Source organism: Pipra filicauda, unplaced genomic scaffold, assembly GCF_003945595.2.
Source record: "Pipra filicauda isolate LSUMZ 115617 unplaced genomic scaffold, ASM394559v2 scaffold3_size10097308_pilon, whole genome shotgun sequence".
Taxonomy (NCBI): Eukaryota; Metazoa; Chordata; class Aves; order Passeriformes; family Pipridae; genus Pipra; species Pipra filicauda.
In genome coordinates this window covers 6529513-6552167 of record NW_024104532.1, presented here as the reverse complement: position 1 = coordinate 6552167, position 22655 = coordinate 6529513, and positions in this window count along the sequence as shown.

Sequence of the window (22655 nt, the reverse complement as noted above, 5' to 3'; positions counted from 1 at the left end):
CCTTTTCTCAGAGTTCCTCATAGCTTTGCTTTCCTCTTCATCAGCTATGAATGACTAGCAGCCAAACACATCTTTACCACCAAAATTGCAGAGCACATGCTCCCCCTTGTCAGCTAATAGAGTGGGACTGAGGAGTGGAGGCTTTCCTGCTTCTGGGCTTCCTTTGACCTTGATCGCCCCAGCAGCCACACCAGCCCTGGCCAAATCATTTAGGTTACAAGAGCAGAGACCCAAATCAAGGGGTACAATTGTGAAGTTAAGAATTACACAAAATTGTCTATTTTAGCTGCCAGAGAATGCAATTATTAGAAAAGAACATTTATCTGCAATTTCCCCACTGCCAGAATCTGCCAAGAGAAACCAACTTGTATGAATACAGTCCACATTTAGATTGACTTGGTAATTCTTCTTGCACCTATAACCTGTGTCTGTTGGTGAGAGTATGAACCTCAAGCTCCCCATCCAGAGCTCCAATGCAGAGAGAAATAACTTGCTAGTAGCTCTCACCACATATTAGTTTACATTATCAGCACAGACATGTTGAACCAGCGAACCATGGACACTTACCCTCTTAACCTGCTTCAAACACTGCAGGAGCTGACAAGAGTCTTGCTATCCAAACTGATAGACAGCAAATGTTTATTTTCCCTCTTCCCCATGCAGTAGGGTTGCATTTTGCAGTGGAATGTCAATGCTGGGATGTTGTACAGTGTCACATCACAACAGGACATGAGGGGCAGCATAATGGCATTCGAGATGGGCAGCTGGATTTGCCAGTAATCCACATTCCAGTGAGCCCTCCAAGTTGATGTCTATTTAACATCTATAGTCTCTCCATCAATTAGTGTCACGCTGACAAAGCCATACATATGTATGTGTGTATTTTCTCTTTACATATGTATGCCTGTGTGCAGGAACAGCTATCTGCTCAGCAATCAATCCTCCTTTAATCAGTTCCCCATTAAATACAAACATCTACATTTCTGCACTCTGCTTTACCTCATCATAACTACGAAAATCCCTTTATGATGACTAAATTGGCCTTTTAGTAGAACAGTTCATCTGCTGGAGGAGGGAAGGGGACAGGAGGAAGATACTAGTTGTGCAAGTGAGAGTTATGAGGCAGGAAAAGTCTTTGCACCTTTTAAATAGGTTCTTAACCAAAGAACTAAGTCATCCTCAGCACTTGAGAATCTGAGAAAAAGCTTATTATGTGAAAAGTGCTTGGCAAATCTGGTACCTCAGGTTTCCCCTTGAATTCCCAAACAAGACTAACATTACTAGAGTGCACAACACAGAGCTGTGCAGCAACAGTTCCTCAGACAGCACTGCTCCTACCTACAAACCCAAAAAACAGAAGGAATGTATTTCTGTTCCTCAGGAATACAAAAGACACAACATAAAATGTCAAGACACACTCGATGAAAAGTTTCCATCATTGCTATGTTATCACCTGATCAGAACTAGTTGAGTTTTTGCTTGCAACTTAAGGTGATTATCAAAGATTCTCCACTTAAATGCAATGTGCATAGAAGAAATTAACATAGCTTTACAGTACCTTGAATCTACAAATTCTTTTGGAAACTAGTGTGTTTCTTGTGTTAAGGTACAGCCTCAGTCCAGGTTAGTCACAAGGACAAGAATATCACTCAGCTTCACTGACACAAAGCCAAGCCAGAGAGAGCCAACTCCATTTGTCTCACAAGCACGGAGGAGACCACTCCAAAAATTCCTAACTGGCAAATCCTCACCCAACATTATCTCTTAAACAAACCTGCCATCTTTTTCTGGCAAACATCAAAAAATAACATCTCTGTAACTTTTCCAATCTGCTCTCCTGACAATGCATTACTAGGAACGAATTACACTTTGAACAAGGCACTGAAGGCTATATACTTGTTAATACAGCACTTAAAGTTCTCAGAAATTCATGTCCTTGGAGAAAAATTAAAGCCTTTGACCCTTCTTTTCCTCCAGAGACAGGGAGTGATAACATGGTTTATGGGGTGACACAAAGATAGCCTGATTTCTTAAAATCATTTCTGTACATTTGTCACTACAGCAGAGTGAGAACATGAGGGCAAATACTGTTTCAGCAGGAATGAGAAACACAGAACTGAATCTGCTCAAACTGGCACAAAGAAGACGAAAAAGGACAAAATTTGGGGTGAAGGTTTTTTTTTTCTGAATAAATGATCCCTGCATTTCCTGAAATGCCACAGACTTGTTGCAAAAGGCTTACAAAATTACATCTAAAAGTTTTGTCCAGCTTGAAATAAAAAGCCCTGATTGACAGCAAAAATAGGTCTTTGCTAGCAATCAACTTGCTTTGTTTTTCAACCTCTCTGCATTTTGTGGACAACAGCCCAGATTTTGGCAGATTATTTCATTAGGGGAAGCTTGCAGTTTAACTAAACGTGGCTTTCTCAACAGAAAATTGATATCAATCATTTCACATTTTTTAAGCAGACTGAATGATTCATCTCCAGGAAATCTGTATGAAAATCTAGAGTTACAGCTGATCAGACAAAATTAAAGGCGCAAATCAGTTGATTTTTGCCACTTACACTATTGTATCTTTACATACATGCTGGAGGGGAAAAAAAAAAAAAAGAAAACAAATCCCAAAACAAGTCTAAGTTCCTTTAGCTACTTTTCTCCATCTTTCATCATCAATTTTAACTCCAAATACATCCACTGCAATCCATTTTTCTGCAGAAAGGTAGGAAGAATTCAAGCTATAACCAGCTACTATAACTCAGCTATTGCTTTATGACATTCACTGTTTTCTCTTCACAGCAGCTTGCATAAACCTTTTTGTGGCTGTGTTTCAGCTGCGTTTTGCTCCCAGCATCCTGCTTAGATACAGTGGGTCTGAACAAAACAGCTTATTTCTGCCAGGCATGGAGGGGAAAGAAAAGGGAAAAAGGAGTTTTATTAATAAAATTATAAATAGTTCAATAGTCAATCATCAAGCCAAGCTTGCCAAAGCAACCCTATTTGTTCAGTATTTGATTACTGGCAACATCTCAGGCCTCAACAAACTCTCAAGTGAACAATTTTGACTGCCCTGAACTCCACTGAACTCAATGGGGCAGAGAGCACAGTTTCTCCTCTGGAATAGTTTTACATTTCAGCAGAAATGTGGTGTATATCTAATCCTACTAACTTATTTACCAATCAGCTAGATCCACATTCAGACAATTTTCTACAAGAGATGCCTTAGGTAAGTAAATAACTTTTACCTGAATCCTCCCATTCTAGATGCCCACTCAGAACTTTGAAGAGGGTCCTGTGTCTCCTCAGGCGGGGAGCACAAAAGGAGCAAACACTCCCTACCCTCCAACTGAGCTTTAAGACACAGGTGAGTTAGATCTCATCAACGTTAGGTGCTACATCATGCTCACACCTGATCACAGTCAGTCGTTTTGTCTGCCCACACCTGATCACAGTCATTGTGTTTGCCCACAAAGTGGGGCAACACAGTGACTCCATTTGAAAGACGAGGTTTAATTTGCACTCTTGAGAATTTCTGTTCTTCCCTAAAAGAAACAAAAGGGTTCCCCCCACCAGCATCTGCAATTTTCTTTGCAGTCACTGTTTTACTTAGCCAAGGCATTGCTGGGGCAGGCAGTCACTTTAAAACTAGAAGAAACCAGGTGCTTTTTATATAAACATAATTAAGCAATTTAATGAAAATCTGTTGTGTCCACCTCTCTCTGAGAATATGCAGGGCTCAGCTTGGTGTATTTCTCCTTGTTTTTCAATGCATGCTGCACTTCAATGTAACTTTGCTGTCACCAACAGGTTGCCATGAGAATTAAATGTTTTTCATTTAATTCTTTTATTATTTTATACCTCAGGGTAAAAATAGGAATGTGACTCACCCAGACTTAGTCTTAGTGAGCTGTTTTAATTTGTAAGTAGTCCTGTTAACTTTGATGTAATTAGTGATGACTTAGTTAGTAATCCTTGACTAAGAGGGATAAACTTGCTATGGGAAGGCAGATTAAAGTTGCTGCTTTTCAAAACATCACAGACAAAGAGAGAACCTAATTAAATTATCTATCTGATTTTCAAATTGTAACAGAGATGCATCACACAGCATGTCACTTCTGGTTTTTCAGAAAGCTTATTCTTCTTTTATTATGAACAGAATCATCTCTATCCACTGCATGAGACAATTGATTGGCTTCAGTGTAACTGGATGTTTTGCCAGCCTTCACTATGCTCCCACTCAATATGTCATGTAAAATAATGTGCTGAAAACTGGCTGACCTACCTGTCTACTTGGTGTTTATAAGGAGTTTGTCTCCATGGTATTTCAGTTCTTTATCAGAAAACAAAACAGGAGATACAGGAAGCCAAGGAAACCTTGAAAGGAAAGCCTTACCAGTGATAAATAAGATTCGATGGCCCAGACACAATCCTGGGAGGCTAATGACATGTCAGCATCTCACCCTGCTTCCTGAGGAGCCCTAGGAACACCACATTTCTCTCCCGGCTTCCACCTTGCTCAGGGCACATATCCTGCTCTCCTCTCATCCTCCACATATCACAGACAAGGAGGCTGAGCTGCCAGCACTGTGCTGGCAGGGAGGACAGAGCCAGAGCATGACTCAGTCCCCACCTCCATCTGTACTTCACCCTGTCCAGCCTGCTTCCTCCTGGTTTCAACTGGGATAGAGTTCGTTTTTTTAGTGGTTGGTGCTGTGTTTTGGATTTAGTATGAAAAGAATGTTGACAACACAGGGATGTTTGGGTTTTTGGTAAGCAGTGCTTAGTTGCCAGCTGGGATTATACCACAACAGGACATTAATACTACAGACACAAAAAGAGACAGCTCAGTCTTGAAGTGCTTGAAGGAAACTGCAGAATAGCTGCTGTGTACAGGAGATCAGCCAGGGTGTTGGAAAGCTGAGTATGGAGGCAGGAATCAGAGAGCACTGGACATTTAGATCCAGGGCTCTGCTTGCTACTGTTGGGGTCAAACTAAATGAATTTTAGGATCTGAATCATGAGTCTGTAGCTGGGACAACTCCATTTGTCATGAGTTAACCTAGTGTTTTGCCCAAGGCCTAAGTACCTTTTGTACAGAGCGCTGACTTTATCATGCACATTAGAGCTGAAGGAATGTAGAAGCAAAATTAAAAGACTGGAAAAGAAGACTTAAATTTTCACTTTCTTCACTCTCTCATTTTGCATCTAATCCAAGTTCAAGTAAATGATAAGGTAAACAATACCATTCTGTGGTAAGAGATTAAAGTCTTCTTCATATGGCTTTGTTTCAGCAAATCCAAGGGCATCAGAGAAGAAACAGAAGCTTCCTAAAATCCAGGTTCATATGTAGCTCACCTGGAAAATTTAAACCACTTGTTTGGCTTCTAGGGGTATAGCACACATTAAAATAGAAGGAGGTTACTCTGACAGGATTCACGGGCTCCTGCAATACCTGCTCAAAAGTTTTGACAAAGTTAAACTGGGATCAGAGGTGTGCAAATGCCAAGAGTACACAGGAGCTGCTCCTACTGCTGTTTGCTTCTTGCTGGCCTCTGTGAGTGGTGGTGCTAAGAGAGCCCCTGCAGAAGTTTGCATGATGAAGAAGAGGGTCATGTCTCAGATGTTGTCAGAGTGCCATATGGTCATGAAGTAAAATTTTTTGATAAAGAAGTGGAGGCATCCAAGGAATGTGTCTGATTAAGAGACTCACCAGGAGGCTGCAGCTCATTCTCACGGCCCCTTTCCACGCACAAGGCACAGTCCAGAGCAACAGAGCAGGCTCTGTTCTGCACAGGTGAGACCCAAAGCAGCCCTGGAGCCCTGCCAGGGCTTGCAGCAGGGAGCTCAGTGAATCTGTCTCCTCAGATGGCCTCTAAACCATGGCACTTGATACAGATTTCTTATAGTTCAGCAAAACCAAAGAAATTTCTGCTGTCCCTTGCTTTTCACCACTCTGCTTTATCTATCTTCATTTGTGTTGGCTCTAATATTTTCCATTCCTTAGACAGCTGTCTCTTCTGCTTGCACACGTATACTACCACCAACTATAACCAAGTTAGGGTGTAATTTCTTAGAATGGCATATGGCACAGCAATAAACAGATCTCTAGAAAGCACCTTATACCATAAGGCTTATTCCTCTTGGCAAATAGGAATGGGTTATGGAATAGGAGTGTTCCTGCACCAGGATAACTACATCTGGAGAGGACAGGAGTGATTAAATGACACCAGTATCAGAAAGCTAATAGAACATATGTGTTTAGACAAGGTTGTAGAGCCCTCCAGCATCTGTTGTTTAAATGGGGATCAGGACAGGAACAAGAAGAAAACAGGAGTGGATGAATTTCAGGGAGCTGTCAGGTTAAAATGGCCTCAGTGCTGCAGCTCTGTGCTGCAAGCTCACACAGCTCAGTGTGCTTGGGAAACAGCTGAGTACAAGACAGAACAAAAAACAAAAAAAAAAGGAACTCACTCACCACAAGGAAGGTTTTCCCTAGTGTCCTCAGCTAAAATGTTAACCTGGATGTCTTTCAGGATAAATATCTCAAGAGTTATTTGTACACAATGCTGCAGTGTTTACCTTTTGATTACAGATCTTTACACGCTGTCCATTATTATTGAATGCCAGGATGAAAGGCAGCCTAAGGGCTTGAATGCAATGTTCTGTCACAAGGAAAATACAGCAAAAGTAATGGCAGGCTCTGAAAGTAAAGATATATGAGGCTGGAAAGAAATACGAGCACAGTATCGGGGTTTCTTTTGCAGGGTGTTTGGCTTTTGCTTTAAGAGAAAGTTTCATGCAGTTTTGCCTAGACAGTGACATGTAAAGCCTGGATTTGGATATAAATTAAGAATGTGTGTATAAAATCCTCATGACTAATTTCCGTCTCTTGCATTTGTGTCTGTACAAATAAAATAGGAATTACAGAAGTGTTAGTCTACCTGTATTTCGATCCAGAATCACAATGAACATTATACTTTTTAAGCATTTTAACAAAGTTTAATTTGTAGCCATACTCATGTTTCAAATTACTTGTACAAATATCCACAATTTTTATTAATCTTCTCTTCTAGCACATAGTTTACTCCTTAGTCTGCTGCTGGAGTCATACAACTCATTTGCAATTTTTACGCTCGTGTTCCAGCAGTCCAAACTTGGATTTTGAAAGGCCAAAGCCTGGGGCTGCTCCCAGAAAGCATTTTGATGTGTCACCTGATATAGATGATTCACATTTTCAACAAGGTCACTTGTGAAGTGTTGACAGCAGCAGAGGTATCCAGACTTCTTTTTATAATTGCATCATCATGCTGCTCCACTTATCATCATACTTTCCTCCACTGGCCAAATTTTGGCAAGTTTTTTAATGAAAAACCTTTCCATGGCTATTTATTACTGCACTTATACTGGCTGGTTAGTACAGACTTCCTGTAACTCTTGACCTTAAGTTTTTATTCTTCGTTCTCTTCTACAGCATCTCAGTGCTTGCTGCAATGCTTCTAAGAATACAAATCCCATTTACTACACTTCAAACGTCCTACCTGTTGACAGGATCCACTTGAAAATACTCCTGCCATGGGTCAGTCAAGCTGTTACAAAGTACCACAGCACCACCTGACTTCCCAGAACAAGAAAAAAACTGACATCAAGTACATACTACTGCTTTACATTTAAGGGTAGGAAAGCAGGCAGTAACAATTTTTCATACAATCTTGTGTTAGATTTAATTCTTATTAATAAGAAATGAGAGTCATTAACACTATTAAAATCTAATTACATTAGCAATTTTCTATCAAGTCATATATGAGTAGCTAAGTATTGATATTTGTTTTTCCTAGTGGGATTCAAAAGTCTAATTAGAAGTCTCTCTTTTGTGGTTAAAGTAGAATGAATCTTTCTGAAAAACAAGACACTTCCAATGTGGCGTATTTCCTTAAATATCACAACTATCTTCCTCTTCAGCACTTTAACCAGACAAGAATGGTACAGAGGCAGCCAGAAAATCAAATAAACTTACTTGGTGATAGAAGAGCACAATTGTGAGCCCCTTTCTCCTCTTCTCATTCTCTATGCCCATGTTTTACAGGTTATAAGAACTGAATAATGGCAATAAGGACAGGTATAACAAAACCTTTTGACCCTTTAAAGTAACATTATCTAAGAGTATGATTTTGCAACATTTTTCAGTCATGTTTGTAAAAGCTTTATAGTGGACAGAATTACAATGGAATAAATTAATCCTCTCAAGAAATCAGAACAAAAAAGAGCAAAAAAAGCCCAGTGTGCCTTACAGCTGCCCCATACAGTTTGTCAATATACCCTATGTTTCAGCACAGCTATTCTAACAATATTAGGCTGAGCTCTCAATTTTCTTTTCTAAGCATAACTGCTAATAGATTGTACACTAAAAACTGCCATGGTCACTGGAAGCTTCCCTGCTCTTGAAAAAACACTGCCTTCAACCCAGTTAGCATTTTGAAGAGACTTCTTATCCTTGCTTGTGTTGAACACTGAATCGCATGTTTATGTAACAGAAAACACTAGTAAGATGGAGAGAGACAGCAGAGGTAAGAAAGCAAGAATTACAGATGTTCAAGATGTTCAGGACCCCTCAGTACACCAAGAAAAAAAAAGAAATAATTTTGTGAGTACAGCACACCAGTAAAACCAGCTATTCCTTGACAGCCTAGGACTTGGACTACACCTGCAGACTGAATCAGCAGTCACCCTATCCTGAAAGCAGCCTGTCCTTCAGCTATGCCACTTTATTTGCCAGAGATGATATATGGGGATTATTTTGCATATCACTGAGCATCGTTGCTTTATTCTGTGAAAATCAGAGCACTTTAGCACAAAATGCAAATCTAAAGTGCTCCACAGCATGCTGGCTTTGCTTTTCCTTAACACGTACAGATCAATGACAGGTTAATGCTTAGTTAACATTTATTAAGAGCAACATGGTTTCAGAAACTTCAGACTAAAGGTGTCAATTAGATGACAGATCCTTCATGAAAGATGAAAGAACCTCTGTGTTGGGCAGGTGCTCTTATGTTTTGCTGTCAATGATTTATTAGCTACAAGGTCCCGAGTGTCCAAGCTTATCAGGAATGAGAAAAGCAAGTAGGAACTAAAGGGTACTGTTGATTCTTTATTTCACAGAATCTCACTAACGATGACTGCTTTCGAAATAGTCCAGAAATTACAGATTCACACAGTCTTTCAGGGACTACCACAAAGTAACATAGAATGGTTTGGATTGGAAGGGTCCTTAAAACTCATCTCTTTCCAACCCTCTGCCATGGGCAGGGACACCTTCCACTACCCCAGGCAGCTCAGAGCCCCATCTAACCTGGCCTTGAACACTTCCAGGCATGGGGCAGTCACAGTCTGGGTAACCTGTGCCAGAGCCTCACCACCCTCACAGGGGAGAATATCTTCCTAACATTTAATCTAAACCTGCCCTCTTGCCAGTGTGAAGCCATTCTCTCTTCTCCTGTCCCTCTAGGCCCTTGCCAAAAGTTTCTCTCCAGCTCTCCTGTAGCCCCTTTAGGGATTGGAAGGTGCTCTAAGGTCTCTCCAGAGCCTTTTCTTCTCCAAGCTGAACAACCCCTGGCTCTCTCAGCCTGTCTCCAGAGCAGAGGAGTTCCAGCACTCTGACCACCTTCATGGCCTCCTCTGAACTCACTCCAGCATCTCCCCCTCCTTCTGGGCTGTAAGTGCACACTGCCAGGTCAAGGTGAGGTTCTCATCAACACTCACAAGTCCTTGTCCTCATACACAGCAGTGGGTAGTGACCCCATCTGAGGCAAGCCTGCTCAAAGCCTCTGTAAGGGTAACCAACCTGTACTCAAGGTCACTCTAAAATCAGAAACATCAATGCTGATTACAAATTAAATTCTCTACTGTCTTTTATGTTGGTGCAGACACTGAGACTGTGTGAAGTGTCTGACATCCTGCACATAATTACTACTAAATCTGAATGGGAGTAATTCATACCCACTTGAGCAGTGTACAAATGCTGACAGGACAGCAGCAAGTCAGGATGCTTGACTAGGCAGCATCTTACACCCATCAGGCCTTTTCAATTTGTGAACTCTCAACAGTTTGCTAGTGCAGGTGTAAACTCAGTGCAGCTGTCTGAAAATGGTCTTGCTCTGCCTGTTTGTGCCCCGGAGATCAAACCCCCACTGCACTAGACTGTCATTTTGCACAGGTATGAAGGGCTACATAAACCACAAAAAAAGTCAGCAAGAACCCAGATGTGTAAGTTTTATCCCAGTTCAGCCTTAGAGCACAAAATAGAAATAAAAGCATGCTATGAACAAGAGCGAATATCCAGAGTACAAATCCATTAAGCCCACTGGAATTTTAGAAGCTCCACACTCTCACTTTACAGGGAAGAACATCTATGTACAGCTGACCCCTGTCTTTGTGTGGGCTGGGAAGCAGATCTGACTCTTTCTCTTGCTTCCAGTAAGAATCTCCTACCAGTACCTCCAAAGCCATCTTCTAAAGAAATATCACAAAATCTACGCTAGAAAGGACACAATATCAAATACCATTTTTTCCACATTTTCTTTGTGTATGGCCTAGACTCATTCTCTTTCATGGCAGAAGTTATGACAACAATCATCCTAAACCTGCAAGAAGATTTTCATTATACATATTTATTTTTCAGTACGTACATCACTGAATCTGACCTCAGTTTATCAATAACAGGAGTATTGGGAATACCTTTTGGAGCAGGAGTTTTATTCTTTTTTAATCATCACCTGTCAGTAGAAAAAAATATCCCTGAGCAACGAAATAACTCAGTGGACTGACAAAATTTTAAAGGAGAGAAAACTGGATCTTTTTGCAAAAACAAGGACAGTAAATTCTTTTACAAAATGGTATTACCAGAAGCTCTTCTACATCTCAATCAAAAGGCTGCAAGCTATAGTCTTGAATTTCAATTGCAGATGGTAAGATGACATACAATTAATATGATTCTATTTACGTAGTCTAATCAAAGCACCAGAGAACAGGAAAAACAAATGTAACATACTGCGTGTCTTCAGTTTCAACCTATGATGCACTGATGAGACCAGGAGCATTTCAGTACCAAATTCACAGTAATCTCCCTGCATCTGCAAGTGTTCCCTTCTTTCTCAATACCATCATGTCTTCCCCAGCCAGAGGCAGCTCTTATCTCTGAGGTGTTTACAGAAACTGCCAAGAAGACATTATTTCCTCTCTGGAACGCACCAGATGATATATCAGGTGTCAGATTTTTCTGCCAAAGTTTCCCCAAGGGTGGATCATAAAAATCTTCTTTGTTATATGTCACTCATCTCACATTTGACTACCCCCTTCCCCTGCTCCTCTATTATTCTTTGTGCAAAAAAACCACCTACTGGAAGAACAATGTTTTGCTCCTGATCACACTCTTGACGTCTTCACTTTCTGTCTCTGCATCTTCTACAAAAACAAAAACCTTCAACGCTTCCCTGCCCACCACTGCACCTGACTGAAATCTCAGCACACGGTGCTGTGATCCCGTTCTTTGTTAAGAGTTTTGTATCATTGCAGTGACAATGGATTTCTGTCCATCTGGATTACTGAAAGCTACAGAGAACAAGGGGAATGTTCTGCAGGGAACAATGGTGCTTTGGTAAAGAAAGAGAGGCATTAAGATGACTAATAACTCTTTTCTATACCGTATCATGCACAAGCATAGTTACTTTTCCTAAATAGCTCTCCCTTTCTTAAGAAGCCTGTTCTCAACATAATAGAGCTCTGCTATTAGCTACCTAGTTCTGATTTTCTGATATATCACCACATCAGGAGATAAAAAAACAAGAGCCACATAACACTGCACTGACAAGGAGACATATTTCTGAACATAAAAGGGACACATTTATGTAGTCTGATCTTATAGATATACCTTATTTGTGGTTTAAACTGGGAATTTCCTTGAAAAACAGAAAAAAAAACCCACACCAAAACCAAATCTTTAAAAAAAGGACAGATCTAAAATGATGAGAGAACAACATTTCACTAATTTTTTCTCAGTACAGCATTATATTCATAGAAACCATTGGCTTATTGCTCCCAAACCTATTTTTTCACTCCTAAACATTTTATTGTATCAATTGACTTATTTTACTGTACCAGGTGAGGTACCACGTGTCTCTATTGTCCTTTGCAAGGTGAGACACACGTGGACATACTGAAGCCTGGAAAGAGAAGCCAGTTTGCTGCACCAACACCACTACCAGCTCCTGGTTTGGCTGAAGAACTGCCCATAAACACATCATCCCCCAAATGGAGCTGTTTCTCCAGCTCCAAAACCCTTAGATCAAGCAGAAAAGACACTCAATGCTTCATGCAAATTAATTTCATTCATCAGATGCCTCACAGACTGGCATTACAAATATTCATCAGCATTTACCAGAGCTGAATCTCCAGCCACAACCAGCACTGTGCTCAGTATGGGGCTGCTAATATAGAACATTAACAGTGCGTGGGTAATGGTCTGTACCACTGCACAGGCTGAATTTCATCCTTTTAACTGCATGACAGGTCATTTGGTACTGTTTCTGCTCCCCCTTTGAATGAGAATAATTGTGTAAACTCTCGGATCAAAACTGTGTGTGTTTGAACACGCACATCAACAAAACCTTCCTCCTCTGAACCTCCCAAACAATAAAGAATGGTTAGATAATGCAATCACATACTCCACCAATACCTCCTATAGAATTCTTTACATGTTATTTTCACACATTGAGGCTTATCTGTCTGTGTCTGACTTTGCAGCTCAGCTCAGAAACTAGTCCATTCTTAGTGACTTAGTCAAAATTAATTTTCATCCTACATATGGAATTAAATCCACAAAGGCTGTTGTGCTGGGAGACATAACACCCTTTTCCAGCCCATACCGTTGTTACTGCTACAGAATACAACACGTGTATAGTATGACAAGCATGTAGAATGTTAAATGAAACATGAACGAATAATTCTCCTTCTACACTTAATTAATTAATCAATTTCAAGCATATAAGTAAATGTTAATAGCAAAGGTTTAATGCCAGTGCATAATAAATAAACTTAAATATCACTGGCATATATTTTGAAACATCAAAGAAAGGAAAAGGAAAAAGGAATTGTGAAAGTGAACAGTTTAAAAGAAAATGAAGTTTAGGTGACCTAATTAAAGGCTTTTCCTCAGCAACAAAAAAACATCAAAGTGCTGCTTCTGAAGTTCTTTTGCCAAACCAACAGCCTCAAATTAAAAGACTGCATTAATTTCAAGGAGTGAGTCAGAGAACTACTACTGTAAGAGCCTTCAGTCCCTCTGTGTTGCCACAGAAACAGAACATTATGGCTAGTTGATAATCCAAGTGCTCCATTTATATAAGAGAATTTATTTTTCATTTTCACCTTTTCATTTACTTATCCAGATATATAAGAAAGCCCCTCAGAAATTAATGGTGCTTCTCCCGTGACTGACAGCTGGAGTTTGGATGCCAAGCAGTGCCGGGTTTACATTGTTCTTCCCTAATGGCTTTCTGACAGCAGTGACAGTGGCAGCGCTCTGTGTATCTGCAAAGCAGAACAGCCAAACTGGGCAGCCTCTGGCAAAGCTGGGCTCAGGTCCTCTGAGACAAAGCCAGGATCCAGAGACTGATCACAGCTCATGGTAGAAATGTCCTTGAGGGTGGGCACAATGCAGGAAATGCACCCAGGACAGGAAACACCTTTCTGGCAAGCCCAGATGTCACCAGGAATAATTAGGGGACACCCAGTGTTGTCACCCAGGTTTGAGGTACCCTGGGTCCAGTTCCAGAGCTGCTCACAAACCCTGGTTCCTGTCCAGTCTGACAGGTTTGAAGAAGTACCACCAGCTGGAAGTCTGGACCAGTGTCACAGCACAGGGAAAGCAGAGGCTCCCAAGCACCAAACACCTCTGCCCCACACGCTTCTTCTGCCAGTGAGATTCCTTTTGCCACTGATGTTTGCTGACTTTAATGGTTGCATGTTGAATCTGGAATAATCCATCTTCTAATATAAACAGATAAAATTTGAGATAGATGAGCTGGTGTAAACCCCACCCAAACAGTCCCTTCTAGGGTAAAATTGTCATAAGCTTTCATTTCGCTCATCCTGTGTACACTTTGCTACAAAGGACATAAACTGCAGACTCTACACAAATTCAATATATATGTACTATGCTCAAAATATAAGTTAATCAGGTTGAGTACTACCTTCTTGGAAACAACTAGCAACATGTCTTGTTTCTATGGCTTTTAATGAATATTCTAAATTCAAGAAATGCATAAACATAAGGGTAATTTACATTGCTAAAGTTAATCAGTTTTCTTATACATTTTATGCATCCGCATGATTTTTCATCTGTATTGCATAAATGCATCTTCTCATTTTTAATATGCATATGTACATCCAAACACTCCACTCACAGTGCCTTCTTGCTTTTACAAATTTCTAGAACCACACCTGTCTCAAGATTTAAGGAGTCCGTGGCTTACAAGAAAAATTATCAGCAAAAGGTTGTAAAATACTTAGAGATTCAAGGCAGCATTTAACTTAGATGTGAACTTGCCCTTTTGTAACTCAGTTTTTCTATCAGTAAAATGATAATAGAAGAATCTCCTCCAGAAGCTGGCATATCAGCAAATGTCCAACACAAAGGACAACTCCATTAAAGAAATGGTTTTGTACATACAAATGTTTGGTATGAAATTTGACAAGGGTACAGCAAATCTTCACTGATTAGCATTTGCAAAGGTCCCTGAGATGCAGGGATGAAAGGTCTTCACTATGAAACAAAATGCACATTTGTTGTTAACATCATTCTGCATTTAAAAGCTTTCCCAGTCCACCATAACTAGATACTAATGAACCTTCAAATGTTTCTCTAGTTCATTCCAGCACAAAATCAAGGACTTCTAAATTCTCCTTTAGCAGGGTCAAGACAATTAGGTACCTAACAAAATAACTTATGGTTGTTTTCTCAAAAGGGCTGACCTTTACCTGATTTTGTTTAAACCACTATACATCCAAGTCTCCATCACTTTACATGGTAGAACTGGAAGCAGTATAAACCTCACCTTTTAATATGCAACATTTCATTATTTACAAGCCAACAAAAGAGGTTTAATAATATAATTTGGGAACTGAAGCGCACGGGCTAGTTGAAGGGACTTTTAGATCAGTGAAGCTGCTATTAAAGTGCCATCAAAGCATTTTTGACTCCATAGAATTAATCATGAAATCTGTTCCTGCCAGCTCACTTATCATATCCGAAATATTAATTTTGAGCAAAATTAAATTGGACACCTACCGACAGCAACATTTTGCCCTTCAGAACTCCCCTTCACATTGATTTATTAACGGCTGCCAGAACAGTGTACCACAGCAATTTATTACTACTTTCTCGATGTTTCCCTGTGCTTACAAATAGTTCTCCAGAGTGAAAGGTGCTACCTGACAGCATCCTGACAAAGGTGCATTTTTCAATTTGCATAATGTTCTTCAGGTTTATTAGGATGTAAGAAAAGGCGTTTCTTCCTATTATCAATGGGAATGGGTGATTCGGGTAAAAGAACTCAGAGTGGAGGTTCTGTGTTGAGTTGCTTTCAAACAAAGCAGTTCTAGCATTTTTATTAGGACTTAGTGTGGTTTCAGACAGAGGAATCAGCAAATTCTTTTGTTTTATTCATCAGCATCATTTTCTTTCCTTGCAAGACACCCAAAGACATTTGTACAGAGCAGTAGTAGAAGTGGGTCTGAAGATGCAGCATTAGCCCAAAGAGAGCTAAAGGCATACACATGCTCTCCTACTGCTTTTTGAAAAATACCATGTAAGAAAGGCTCATTTCATTGAGTGAAAAGCAAAAAAACACCCACCAAAATTCCCCTCTGACCAAACTGAGGTTTATTCCCTCTGCAGCTAGAAGCCCAGGGATAGACAATTCATAAATACCGTGGCTGCTGCCTGTTAATATTCCTGGCTCCAATCCAGCTCTTCAATCTATGTGCTTATTTTTAAGCGTGAATAGTCCCATTAACGTCAATTGGGCTGCCTGTGTTCTTAAGTAAAACAGGTGTTTAAGCACTTTGCTGCATCAGAGCCTATGAATGCACATCTGCCATCTTCCTTAGCTCAGTTAAAGGTTCCTACCTAATCATTATACATTTATCCAGGAATTCCTCTTGTTTATACTTGCATACACATTCAGACTTTGCAACAGGCTACTTCACACATTTAAAAGCAATTGTGTTTGTAATCAGAGACAAAACTGTCTAGCAATGTAAATTTGTATATATATGTTGAAGAAACACACAGAGCTGAAAGTATAATAGGAGAGAAGAACACCCAGTTGGACATTACTGGACGGGAAGCCTTCAGTAATTGATTGGAAAGCAAAACAAGTTAAACATGCACAGAACCAATTAAGACACTCCAGATGGGGCTGGAAAAAACCGTCACCAGCATGTAGCAGAAAGCAGTCCTTTTAAACATGAACATTAAAAGTAAAAAACTGTTAATGCTGTTGCCAGCTCTGAAAAGTCATTAAATGCAAAAACTCCTGTCCTTTCTAGAGGCACCTATGGAGAACCTGCTGCTAGCAGTTATTTGCCTCGTTCTATGTAGTCAAGGCCAACATTTCCAATTCTGTGTGAAAATGCAACAGCTCCTTGTTCACAAAACAAGAAAATTCTCTGATGTCCATTGCCACCGTGCTCCTGGGTATATATGCAGCATGCTGTGATGTTTTACACTCTACACTGATTGTCATTAAGTGGTAAAGATCCCTCCCTGGAAGATTTAACGTGGTTTTGCCAGTCTGACAGCCTAACAAGTGCCAACTTCCTTGCAGCCAAGTTAGCTCCCTCACACTGTGCAGTTTGGTATTTTTACCCTAAAACTTAAGCCTTTTGACACTGTCCTCTACCTCTCAAAGAAAGATAAAGGAACACAGATACACCCTCAAAGTTGCATACTGACATACCAAAGGTTACAATTCTGCCCAGGAGGTGCTGAGGTGCAAAGGTGCCGGTGGCAGGAATGGGGTGGGCACAAACAAGTCTCTAGGATTTCTCAATTTTCTCCTGAATGTGGCAGACAGAAAGCATGCCTCTAGTAGAGGAAAGGGCTGAAGGAACAGCCTCTTTTGAACTGGGGTATGTATTTCTTGAAACCTGCTCCAAAGCCTAATGGATTATCCAGATTAACAATGGCGCTCTCTTTTCCAGTCTTCCGATTTGTCTCTTGGACAGCCTATTTCCTATTAAAGATTTCAAAGTTTAGCCTTTGGAGTACTTTCTGCTGTAATCATACTGCCAACAACAAGGTTAATTCTCTAGTCTTCACCAAGATCAGTCACCTTCAGTCTTGTTCTTCTTTCAGGAAAGATAAAGTGACCCAATAAAAGCAGAGTGAACATTAGCATAGTGCAGAAGTGCAAAGGCTTTAGACCATCACACTGCACTCAGGATTAGGAATGGGAAGGGTCCTGTCTAGTTTATCCCCCTAACAATGCCAGATTTCACACCATGTGGTATTCCATGCTCCTTTTCAAAAACTATTTAACCCACTTCCTCCCTGAAGTTCCTTCTACTGTCTAGAATAATTTATTCATTACTTTGCTAAATATCCTTTGACTTCATTTTACTTTTTGTACTAGTCATAGTTCAAGCAAGCTGCCAGGTTTTCTGAACCTAGTTATCCTTCAGTGTTGTCAAATGTTTATTATACAGATATTTTATCATCATTTTGGCAAATTGTTTTTATTTATTCAGCTTACTGTTTCCTCTTAATCAGCCTTTCTAGTTGTTTAATCAATCATGTTTGCTGACCTTTTCTACTCTACTTCCACTTCTGGCAATTGCTGTCAACTTTTCATGTGCATAAAGGACCAGTATTGTCAAAGTAGTATTTACAATAAGACTCAAATACACCAGGATAAGGTTGAAAACACAGTGCTTTTCAAAAATACTTGAGTTTCTTTTTATTAGTGTTACAAGGTAATTATTTTTCTTATTTAAATGCCAGAAGCTAAAAACTCATTGAAAATTAAAAATAATAATTGAAAATTAATAATAATAGCATCAGGAACACAGGGGCTTTTAAGAAAGAAGAAAGATACTACTGATTTTGAATTTCAGATGCCAAATCCACAGCAAGTCCAAGCAAATGTAGGAATTCAGTCTTCACCATTATTCTGCACCTAGTTTATTACATAATAGCCCTGTAACTATTCCTTGACAATCCCTTCCCCATTATTCTGCACACATTTCACATTGTAAAACCATACTCCTTTCACTATCTCATCTCCTTTGTGTTGAAGTATTTCCCTCTTATTACATTAAACACTAGTTTCTCCATTTGCACACTTTTTAGATTATTTTATTTATTATTTTCTGTCCTATTTCTAACTGCAGGATCTTTAAGTTATCATCCAATCTCACAGGTATTCGCAGCTCTTCCAAAATTTAATACAACCTGTGAATTTATTTGCCATGCTGCTTACTGTGCCTTCTGGATTATTAAGGTGTTAAATAAAACCAGGTGTAACAATAAACTCGGAGATATCTCCCTGTAACTCAGTGTATCTATTTACCAACTTTTGTGACAGATAATGCTGATATCTAAGATAATTTGAACTACTTTTTCCCAAGTAAGCTATGGCAATCTACAAGATTTAATTCTCCTCTTGGATGCTACTATGCAAATACGAACCATAAAACCAATGTAGTCTGGGAGGGATCAGTTTTGATATAGATCTCTAGACTAACCATTGCTGTTGATCTTCCCTACATTATTAGACTACATATTTTATAGATAGACACCCAAGGACACAAGGAAATCTCCTGTTTCCTTAATAGGTCCACAATACTTATTGCTCACAAACACATTTATACACTGCTTTAATCAGAAATAGAGAAAGAATACGTTAGCCACGTGGGGACTAAAATAAGCCCCAACGATCAATTTTCAGTGGCTCGAAGACTAAATGAACAAGAAAATGCTCCAATTTAACACAGAAAGTGTCCTCATCCCGAGGTAGGAAAAAAAAGTATTCTACACTGCCTAGTCCCTCTTTCCTTCCTTGCTTAAAGCTTTTTGTGCTTTGGTCCCTCATACATCCGTCGAAATTAAAAAGAATCAAGCCAGGGTCTGTCGCTGAGAAAGAGCCTTCTCCTTCCTTCATTACAATCAAGCGGCTCCTCGCCCCCCTGCCTTAATGGACTCTGCTGCCCTCGCAGCGGTGGAAAAAGCCCTGCCTATCTCGTTTCAATCTTCTCTAAGTTCCTGCCTTCAATTTACACACGGGGATGAATCTGACTCGGAATCCCCCCTCCCCCAGTTCTTATCTATTTATCTTCCTTAAGAGAGAGGATTTTTCCTGGAGGACCGGTCTTGCAGCCGGGGTTGAGCAGTGCAACAGTGACATCCGATGGCTGCCTACATCAGGCTCCAAAGAGCTTTCCTGGCTTACCAGGGGCCTCCTCTACCTTCATAAAGACAAGTGATGATGACTGAATATTAGCTGCCCTCAGTGCATTTTTATTAATTTACCGCTACATTAAAACCACCTGGGCAGTTTTCTCCATTTTTCCAAAGCACCAGGAATTGTCTTGGACACAGACTGACTTACTGAGCTGTCATTGCACTGCATGGTAACAAGGCAGACTCAGGGACAGACAGGTACATAGGTATTCTTATAATTCCTCATTTATAGCTGCAAGGGAGGGGCATGTGAGGCATTTTCTGTGGTGAACACAGCCCTCAGGAATCTGCTGCATTTCTTCATTTATCAAAAAGGTAACTAAAGCCTAGATGAAACACTGGTGAGTGTATGTGCAGCAGTGTTCTGTATGCAAAGGGAGTGGAAAGGTCATGAGAAGTATTAAATACAGAATTGCTATTTAGTTTGAAGGGATCCAAAATCTACGTTCCTCAAATCAGGGACTATTCAACTCCAAGGCCAAGTGAGCAAACTAAACCTGCAATTTTCACTGCCTGAAATCTGAACTTTAAATTTGTATTAATACCAGAAGTGAAGAATCATTTCTATAGTTTGATGGCAACAGATTTTAATATGCAACCTTTATTATGTTTATCTAATGTTGCTTGGCAATACAGTGTGACAAGGAATAAACAAGTTTTATTATGCCCTGGACTTTCCCTAGCACTGAGTGCCCTATTCTGATGCTCCCCAGGGTGGCTATGGACCTCCACTGGCCTCACCACACACAGGTGCTCTGTGTTTTCTCCCTACAGACATAAATTATTCAGTCTTGACTGAACAGTTTGGTAACTTCAGTAGCAAAGCTTCCTATAAACAAGATAAATCTGACACAACAGCCAAACAGAAGCAGCCCAAAGAAACTACACTACTCACAATCAAAATGGATCCACAACCCAAAGCTGTAAGACAAAAGAACCAATGACTATCCTGATCCAGTATTCTGTATTTGCAGACAACCACCTGTGCTCACATAAAGCACTTCACAAATTATGCAACAGTCTGAAGACCAAAAATCACAGGTACATTGTGTCATAGGTGGAGCTGAGGTGCAGTTACACTATTTGTTTTAAAGCTCTGTTTGGACTTGACATACCATAACACGTGGCACCTTCTACTTCATCCATTTCTTTCATAAATTATGTTTGTTATATAAAGCTTTATTATTAACTAGTGCAGTAAGAAGCTGATATTTTTTTAAAGCCTGAAACTTCTTCAACTGTGCTCTTTATAACTTGTGTCTATTGTATTTGTAGGGAAAAGTCATCATAAAGAACTGCCACTCTTCCCACAGATTATTAAGAGGACTGCAAGCCATGTGTAACTATCCATTTTCAGTCCATAGGCTTTCCCTTGTGTGCAGAATACTCTCCAATTTACACACAGACACACACCTTTCAAACTAAAAAAACCAACCCAAAGTGAAGGAATTTTGCCATTTTCCTTTTTCTTTCCTTTTTCTTCCCCTTCATGTTATTTGAATACTTTACTCTGTTATTTCCACTAATGAATCTTACTTTGCCCAAGTCTTATTGTCATTTTGTTGAAACTATTCAAAGTGCCTCAAGCTGCTAAACAGCTGGCAAAATACACAAACATTTAAGACTTTAAAGTCTGAATATTAAATCACAATTTCCAGGAGAGAACAATAGGGTCCTTTCTGATTTAATACTTTCTTTTGAACCATATGTCATTTTTGCTTTCAAATTAATCCTAGCATGGAAAACAGGTTGAGTATATTTTTATTAGAAGACACTCCAAATATTTAGACAGTTATTTGAATCATGTTTTGGCAAAATGATTATGCTTGTCAGTCTGGAAACATATAATTTCCATATTTCCCTTACATTAACTCTCTTTAACAAAGGGTTATTAAAATCTTAAATGCTATTTTCTCTTCTTTTCCCCTCCTTCTCTGGCATGAATAGTTAAAAGAAGCCCTAATAAAATATTTGGGCTGCATTAAGAAACATCTGAATTGCAGTTCCAATTCTAGTGTAGTCACAAGCTTGTCATTAAAATGCACAGCACAGTGCTAGTGCAGCTGTATACAGCTTTTATTATTCAGGCTGCTAAATGGATAAAATATATTTTAATTCAACGTAAACTGTGCAACCAGAAACACAAGAGTATGAGGCTTTTTTATTTCCCCAGGAGAAGCCCAGATCCTTGAGCTCAATAACTTCTCTTGGCCAAGGGCCAATCTAGATTTATTGCAAGAGTCCCTGGGCTGCCTCTCCAGACACACATTTTGCAATACTTGAAGAAGTTGGTGTGAATGGCTTTCAGCCTCTACCATCTCTTTTTATTAACATGTACCTGTTAATATTTCCAGGCTCTGATTCCATATTCCCTAGCTAGGATACAGGCAGCAGCCCCCAGGAGTCAGCTCTGGTACCACAGGAGTGCAGCTTACACAGAGATGCACTAGAGCCCAGGGCCTCCCTTCTGAGCTAAAAACCAAAAATGTCCCCAACTCTGCAGCTTTGGACACACACAACAGCTTAAACACTCTCCTGTAAAGACTCAGTCAATCTCCACACCGAACAGATTTTAGCTGACCAGTCGCATAAACAAGCTTTGACACAAATTTCATGTCTCAAGCATTAGCCTGTGTTATTAGCTGCTAAACATCAATTATTTCTAATCACAGCATGTGTAAACATCTCTAATTTTTATGTTGAATTTCATCTATCAGGACAACAATAAAACAGAAGAAATGCTTCAAAGCTCACACACAGATCATCTGGAATATGTTGCTGGAATAACATGGAAAAACCATAGAAGCACATCGAAGACCACACAGAAGTGTACTGAGACACCAGCAGACAAAGAATTTGGCAAATACATCCCTCTTTAAGGCAGACTTACATCAGAAATGCAACAGAAAATAAGAGTGCAGGCCCTAAGGGACAGCCAGGAGAGCCCAGGAACCAGATGAGCCATCAGAGTGAGAAGTAACCTTAAAAGGAAGCAAGTCCTTTGCCAGATTTCAGCCCTCTGTAAGCTCAGCAACAAGGTATTTTCTGGCCCATTGTGTGCCCTTCTATTGAGGTGGCAGCAGAGTCTCATTATCTCCGTGGGCTGTAAAAGTGCCTCTAATTAGCTAGTCACCAATGCTCT